Raw genomic sequence first — 7,414 nt, 5'->3', positions numbered from 1 at the left:
GTAGTGTTACTTTCTAATTTTAAAATATTAATTATAATATTTATATATTTTAAATTAGGCTTTATTAAATTAATATATTAAACTGAAGAGAAGAATTGCCATGTATCTGTTACTGGTTTTAATAAGTTAATTACCATGAAGCTAAAGAAGATACCCTATTAGATGTCATGACCTATAATAAAACTATAGTATTTAAATCAGTTTGGTATGAAGTTCAAGGATTAACAAACAGTCCAGTGAAATAGAATAGAGTACAGAAAAAGAACCGCACATAAATAAACATATGATTTGTGAAAAACTGAGGTGCAATAAAGGATTGTTTTCTATATATGATACTGAGTCAAATATATACTCATACAGAAAAAAAGGAAACCAAAAATATAAACCATGTTCTCTACTTCACACCATACACAAAAATCAGTTCCATATATAGTGTGTACCTAAATGACAGAACTCTTATCAAGAATGTATAAAGAGCCCCCACAGATTGTTAAGAAAAAAGCAGACAGCCTCATAGAAAGATGGACAAAGACTTGAGCAGGACTTTCTGTAACAGGATATCCAAATGGTCACTAAGCATATAAAAAGTGTTCAATTTTGTTAGACATAAGGAAAATACAGATTAAAACTAGAATGCCATGCCAAAATAACTAGTAGATGGGTTAAAAAGTAAAGTAAAAATGTAGAAAAAACTAAGTGTTGGCAAGGATGTGGAACAAATAAACTTTCAATTTGTGAGAGAGTAAATTAGTACAACTTGCTGAAAAAAATGTTTCGATGGTATCTATGAAATGGAAATTATGTATCTACTATATACATAAAAGAAATGCTTAAACATGCTTGTGAGAGAACATATACAGGAATGATCATAGCAGCACTATTCATAATAACCCCTAACTGAACACAACCCAAAAGTCCATCAATAGTGCAGTACTGAATTAACATATACGATGCAAAACCATATAGCAATGAAAGTGAATAAACTACAACTAGACACAACAATGTAATGAAATTTCAATAACATGAAGCTGAACAAAAGAATCCATAGGCAAAGATCACCCACTGTGTCTTTCCTTTAAAAAACAAGTAAAATCAGTATCTCTTGTCAGGAGAGTAGTTACCCTGAGAAGAGGAATCAAGAGGCAGTGATTGGAAGGAGGCAATGTTGTTTCCTGATCATAATGTAACATAATTTACCAAACTCAGAATGTAATTTAGCTTCTTTTCCTATGTATACTTCTATAAAATGTCTTTAAAAATACAGGCTACAAGTGAAAATAGACACCAGAGTAAAAAAGAAAAAGTCATAGTAAGAAACGGTGCAATTAGTGATTTTCCTAGCAGTACAGGAGGATGTGAATTGGACGTGAAGTAGAAGAAATACTTTTTAATAAAGTATAGGTATGAGGGAAAAATATCATTTGAATGAGTATTAGCCAATCGGGATTATTAAACTGGAAAATAGTGCTTGCAGAGAAAAAATTTTAACTAAAAGGAAAAGATTCTTGTAAGGAAGATGCCAGCTTCATTGGACTGAACCTAATTAATACCTGGCATTATTTTTTAAGTTTTCAAATTAAAAAAATCCATAATCAAATATGACGTATACTTAGGCATACAGGTATGGAATTGTATATGAAATATATGCACACACAGATGTTAATATCAAAGATGCATGGTTGCATATATGTCAATATAGGTGATATGCTTTTTACTGACCACAACAATGGTACTACTGACTGATTTCTTACCAGTATCAATGATATAGTTGTTTTGAAATAACATTTTGTCCCAGTAGTTTATTTTTTTAATTATCTACTCATAATTGTATATATTGTTCTTATTTTTATCAGACGTATTTATATGACACACTCTGGGATTGCATGTTAGAATTAGTTCACAGAGCATATCAAAGTTAACTATGAGAATTTAAATGTGAAAAATTTACTTAACAGTTGGAAGCATCAGTAAATCAGATGAAAAATATGTATCACTTTAATAACTCATCCCAAGAAAAGATTAAATTTAATCTGGATAAGTTGAAATTAAAATATTATTGTATCCAAACTAATAGTCATCTCTGACCTACTCATCAGGCAAATATTATTGAATATTAACATCATGTTAATATTACACTTCATATCAGAGGTAAAAAGGCAAATACAGCTTCGTCTAACCACAAAGACTTCATACCTATTCAAGATCAAGAACAGATTATATTGTGTTTTTATATTCTAGTTTTATACATTCTTGCAAACAACTGTATTATTTTTAAACAACTATAGATTTTTTTCATAATGTTAATGTTTTTTGTAACATGCACTTGATTGACTACCAAATTTTACCTTTTCCTAAATTTTGTAGAGAAATGTCAATTTTTAGCTTTCATTATAACACGCAGTAATTTTGATGTGACTAATCAGAAGAGGCAATATGGAGCAAAATAAAGTTGGTTGATATATCCAGAGATGACTATTTTTAAATACTGGGTCTTGAGCCAATGCCAAGTAACATGTTAGCTGCATGAACTAATAGAAAATAGTAAGATGAATTAGAGAGTACAAAAATAAGATTGATACTGTAATGAAAATTTAGGTTTTATATTTTTCTATATGGTAAGGAAAGGCATGATGAAAAGAACACAAAGAAACATTAAGAAATGAGAACTTAGGTTTTGATGGCTGTTCCTCTCACTGCTTGGAGTCTTAGGTAGTGAGATTTTAGTCCATCATACATTAAACTGACTTGTCTTCACTCAGGGCACCATGAGGATCGGTTGGCTGTCCGTTGGTGCCTTCTGATTTTTGCGTAGTCAAACAATTGCAAAGCAGGTGGTGACTGTAGATTAAGAAAATATCTGTAATTGAAAACCCCCACTAATTTTAAAACAGGAGGATATAATGTATAGGGAACCCTTTGATTGCAATAGTGTTTCAATAGCTCTGATCTAGGGCTGTGAAAGAACGAGCTCTAGTTAGTTGATTCTGGGAGTTACTGAAACATATTCTGAAGTCATTCATGTTGAAATTTTAAATGGCTTGCTCAGTTTTCTATTGAGTAATTGTTCACACATTTCAAAGCATTATTAAAAATATCTTTTCCTTTAAAAAAAAAAGAAATGAGAACTTAGGTTTATATGAAAGTATTTCCCCATGATTTTCCTTCGTTCTTGGTAATAATCCTAATAATCCTATTATTATATCAGTGTGTTTTTAACCTAGAAAAAGCCTCATTTAGGTCAAATTACTTAAGTACTTTTATGTTTAAGAACTCTTCAAATATAAACTTACATGATCGTTTTCAAAATTTTATTTTCATTATTATAAAATTATTATAACATTTAATATTTTATATGCAATAAGATCATTCTATTATATTATATATTGTTATATTTTATAGTCTTCAGGATAGGCGCACCAAGCAGTAGTCAATAATACTTGAAGTAATTCTCATTCATTTTGAGTTAATATTTCACTGTATCCCTTGCCAGAAGAAACAATCCAAAGCATCATCATGATATTTCTGAAAACATTTCTGAAAACATATCAAATATTGGTATGTGAGTTCCGGGGTTTGAGCTCTGATTTCTGGGCTTGATTTGATAAAACTCAAATTATTGGATCCCTTTGATCACAAGTTTCCGTTCGTAAATAGAAGTTCACGGCTCTTGGTGACGAGCTGGGCTCCCTGTGGGAGGGCCGTGGGTAGCGGCTCTGGGCGGTGCTCTCGGCCTCGCGTTCTCGCTCGCTTCCCGCGGCTCCCGTCGGGGCCCGCGCCCCACCCCGCCTCCCCGGACCCCGCCCCGCCCCGCCCCCGCCCCGTCAGCCCGCGAGCTGGAGTGCGAGGGAGGGGGCGGGCGTCGGGGGCGGCGGAGGCCTTCCGATCCCGGGAGACCCGCCGAAGGAGGCGGCGGCTGCGAGGGGCTCCGGGAGGCCGTGGGCGTTGAGAGGTTGCAGGAGGCGCTGAAAGACTTTGAGAAGAATGGGGGAAAAAAATGAAGTTTGTCCGGTCCTGGATCAATTTCTTTGTCCTTTTGCCGAGAATGGAAAAACTATGATTCAGTGGTCCCAAATTAAAGCATCTTTTATTTTCAAACTGGAGAAAGTGATGGGTGATTTCAGAACTTCAGCTCCTGAACGAAGAGGTCCGCCCAACTCTAATGTGGAATATATTCCTTTTGATGAAATGAAGGAAAGAATACTGCAGATTGTCACTGGATTTAATAGGTATGCATTTAATATGACTTTAAAGGTTTAGGTTTTAGCAGAATATTACAGATTGTTCTGTTTTGATGTGTCTTGTTTGATAACTGATTATCCATGAGAGTAAGTTCTGTGTCTTGTATATTGATTTCCAGCTTACAAGTATTTAAAAATATTCATGGCTTAAAAAAATTTTTTTTACCTTGAACCAGCTATATGGCTCAGTGACATTTAGGCTTTAAATGTGTACGACAGTGGAAACATAAATCAGAAAATATTTCTAAATTTTTCTTTCCATTTTATATTTGATATTATACATCTTTATACTTTGTTTAGAACCTGTATATCGTTGAGATAAATAATTATTTTAATGAAAAATAACAATTTATGAAAGGATTCTACTTAATGACTTTTTATTTAAAAAAATTTTTTTGAGTCCCTCTTTTCCCTCCAGCAAGTAACCATTTTAGTCCTTTGTAAAACATTGCGCTGAAGTTTCTCTCCACAAAAATGAAACCGACCTTTAAAAAATACTGCTATGTGTCATAATCGATTACTTTAATTTTAAATACTTTCTTTTTAAGATTTTGTGTTTTTAGGGTTCCCTTTATTGAAGGGAAGAAGTATTTGTGAAGTTGTTCAGTATTTAGACTGGCATTAACATTTTGTAGTGTTGGGTGACAATATCTAATGTAATGAATTGTGGCTGTGTTAACATGAATTCACGTTTAGGGGCAGTTTTTATTTGTGAGTATTTTTAGGTAGCATAAACGGTCTCATTTTTTCTTCAGGTACTTAATCACATGGGATTTGCAACAAGATAGTGTAATTCAGTTAACCTTTTGTTACATGCCATGTTCCCCTGCTTTTATAAACAGTTTGGCTTAAAATACCAAATCCTTAAGCTTTGGTCTTGGGTATGTTGCTAAAATACTTTTCTTTGGGGACAGATTAAGGCTTTGTCCTTGACCTGCCCTAGGGCACTGGGGATTGGTAGGGAACTTATTTTCATGCATACTCTGTTGTGCTGTTTTAAATGACTTAACCATATTGCATGTATTTTCTCATCAATACTAATTTTTTTAAAAGGCCATACCTAGATGAAGCCATGTGCTATGTGTTAGAAGTATGTCACTTATGTTAATAATTACTATCGAATTAAATGTGCTTAAAAATACTTGGGGCTATTTCTAAACATGCAGAGGTAGGTAGATGCTACTTAGCTGTTATCGTAACTCATCTTTTATTTCAATAAATTATGGCTGTCATTTAAAAATAAGACATAGTGAAATAGGTCAAGCTGTACTACTGCTTTGTGAATGTGAAGCTACTTTCCTGGGGATTCTGAATTAGTGATACCATTTCCAGTTCTTTCAAATTAAGTTGGATGAAACATAGGTATGTAGGTATTAAATAAATTGAAATATTCATAATTTCTTAATTTGTAAAACAAGTAATTGACCTACCTCTTAAAATGACTGAGCAATCATTAAATGCCTAAATATTTAAACATAATTACTTGAAAGACATTTTTCAGTTTTGAACCATAGATATTTTGAATTTATAATTCTTATTTTGATTTTTCAGAGTGGTAGTTTATGAATTATTTTCCTTAATCAAGCAGAATCCAAGTCTTAATCAGTGATACATTAATATTTTTTATTTTTAATTTACTCATTTTTGTCTGTATCATATATTGATACATAGTACATTGAAACACGTCTATAATATTTTTCAGTTTTATTGTTGTATTTTGAATATACGTAAATTGCATTTGAAAAAAGTTTTGCTAAGAGTGGTGGTGAGTAGAAGTAGCATTTTGTTCTTTTCAGCTAATTTAATGGTTTGTCCTTGGTAGTACACCTCTCCCACTATTTGTAATAGATTGTCTTTTAAATTGTAAAAGTGACATAAGCACATTTGTAGTTTTAAAAAGGTCCCCAACTGTCCCAGATATATACAAAAAGAAGAGAAATTAGGATAATGTTATATGCTACATTTTGCTTATTTGTTTTGATTACACTGTCAGCCTGAGATCATTAATGAGGGAATAGCATTGGGGTTGTGTGTGTGTGTGTGTGTGTGTGTAGGATTTGGAAAGTGCTAACTCGAAGAGGGGCTGAGGTGCAGGCATGCCATGAATGCGCTGAAATCCACTGTGGCGCTGCATTTCAGTTGTGGTTGTGTATAAATAAATTGTATATTGAGTGTTGTGTGTCAAGAGATGCTGCCGTTAAGAAGCTTTTAGTCAAATACGAAAAAAGACACAGTTTGGAGAAACAAAGATACTAGTTACGACAGCATCCTTCATTTTGAATTTTGAGTAAAAAGTAAGAAAAAGTATTATTCTTTCTCAAAACCCAGAAGAACCTTCCTTACAGCAGTCATGATGAGTATGAGAAGTTCGTATTTCTATCTGCTTCTGAATATTCAGAATATCAGATACACATTTTGTCCTTTAGTTAATGCTCCGCCTTTGGGCAGAAATACACAGTTTTCTGACTTTTAGACTTTGATGCTACTTAGGAGAAGGTTGACTCTTGGCCTCTCAAATAGCGAGAATGTTTGTTTGTGAGAACCAAATGCCGTTTGTCCAATTAGAAAATAAACAGGATTTTAAGTATGTGTGGTCTAGTGGAAGAGAGGACATGGGATGTGAAGTTAGGGGAACTGGATTTAAGTCCTGCGCTGTTAATCAGGAGCTGCCTTACCTTGTGGGCAAGAGGGAATTTTGCGGAGAACTGCCTGTAAACTATAAATAGCTTTGTGAATGCTAACTATTTGAAACTATGTATCTTATGAGGAGAATAAATAGATTTATGTGGCAAATACTGAAGGCTGAAGTTTTGTTTGCACTTTTTAGCTGCATTTGTCTCTCTGCTCAGATGTTTGCTATTCATATTGTAATTCGAGGAATGCTAGCAGTTTGTGAGATCAGAATTTGAATTTGTATGTATAAAATGATCTTAGGTCCAATTTATGTCAGTTTTGTATTTGCTATGATCAAGTGAAAATTTGATTCTAGTTGAAGTATTTGATAAAGTTAACAATCGGGTACTTATCAGAATATGGAGTCTATTTGTACAAAGTGCATTTATGTGCTTTAAGTTTGATGAAACATACAGGTTGTACATAAAATTATAGTTATGGAGCAGAACCATATTTATAATAACTTTTTCAGCGGAATCATCTGTCTTACTCTGATAACAAAA

The 7,414-nt window shown here is 33.3% G+C and overlaps 1 non-coding gene across 1 annotated transcript; it reads left to right on the top strand.

Annotated features, from left to right (window-relative positions):
* The first annotated feature begins 2,675 nt into the window (after positions 1 to 2,675).
* On the top strand, positions 2,676 to 2,822 carry LOC140691036 (small nucleolar RNA SNORA79). Its single transcript, XR_012066493.1, has one exon. It is a non-coding gene; the product is annotated as a small nucleolar RNA SNORA79 (small nucleolar RNA).
* The last annotated feature ends 4,592 nt before the right edge of the window (positions 2,823 to 7,414 follow it).

Source organism: Vicugna pacos, chromosome 32 (genome assembly GCF_048564905.1).
Source record: "Vicugna pacos chromosome 32, VicPac4, whole genome shotgun sequence".
NCBI classification, from domain to species: Eukaryota; Metazoa; Chordata; class Mammalia; order Artiodactyla; family Camelidae; genus Vicugna; species Vicugna pacos.
This window is presented reverse-complemented; position numbering and strand designations above follow the sequence as displayed.